Source organism: Silene latifolia, chromosome Y, assembly GCF_048544455.1.
Source record: "Silene latifolia isolate original U9 population chromosome Y, ASM4854445v1, whole genome shotgun sequence".
Lineage (NCBI taxonomy): Eukaryota > Viridiplantae > Streptophyta > Magnoliopsida > Caryophyllales > Caryophyllaceae > Silene > Silene latifolia.
The window spans coordinates 398,699,673-398,700,515 of NC_133538.1; the positions used below are offsets into that span (position 1 = coordinate 398,699,673).

Here is an 843-nt window from a genome sequence, read left to right on the forward strand (position 1 = left end):
GTACCACTCTTGTATGCTTAGAATGCATTCACTTGTTCATTTGTTCCCCTACATTCACTTTGGTCATGTCCCAAAGTTCCACAATTCTCACATATCCCACTTGGGATTGATGAAGATGCCGTCATGGCATTAACATGATGCTTTGATGATTTTGATGCTTCTTCAAGTCTAGCCATAGCTTTTTCAAACTTCAAATTGATTGTATCAATGTGAGCACTAAGTTGAGCACCCAATTGAGTAACGGAGTCCACTTCATACTTTCCTCCTCTAGTAGCCTTGCGAGGTCTACTATATTGTGAGTTATGGACCGCCATTTCCTCAATTTTGTTCCATGTTTGATTGTCATCAACTTCGGTGAACATTCCATTTGATCCCATGTTGAGTATGTTCCTTGAATCTTCATATAGACCGTTCCAAAATTGTTGTACCAAGAACCACTCGCTAAGTCCATGATGAGGACATGAGCGACAAATTCCCTTGAACCGCTCCCAAGCTTCATACAAAGATTCTTCATCCCTTTGCTTAAAACCCGTAATTTGAGCTCTTAGCATGTTAGTCTTTTCCGGTGGGTAGAATTTTTTGTAGAAAGCTAGAGCCAACTTCTTCCAAGAATCAATTCCGAGAGTGGCCTTATCAAGGACTTTCAACCATTGTTTCGCGGTGCCAATTAGAGAAAAAGAAAATAAGACCCATCGAATTTGGTCTTAAGTTACACCGGTTTGAGAAATCGCATCACAATAGTCACAAAAGGTTTCCATATGAGAATGAGGGTCTTCACTAGGCATCCCCCCAAATCGGCTCCTTTCGACTAATTGGATAAAGGCGGATTTGGCAATAAAATTT

The 843-nt window shown here is 40.6% G+C and overlaps 1 non-coding gene across 1 annotated transcript; it reads left to right on the top strand.

The window, feature by feature from the left end:
- The first annotated feature begins 444 nt into the window (after window positions 1-444).
- Window positions 445-551, top strand: LOC141635879 (small nucleolar RNA R71). The gene has a single exon (XR_012540534.1). It is a non-coding gene; the product is annotated as a small nucleolar RNA R71 (small nucleolar RNA).
- The last annotated feature ends 292 nt before the right edge of the window (window positions 552-843 follow it).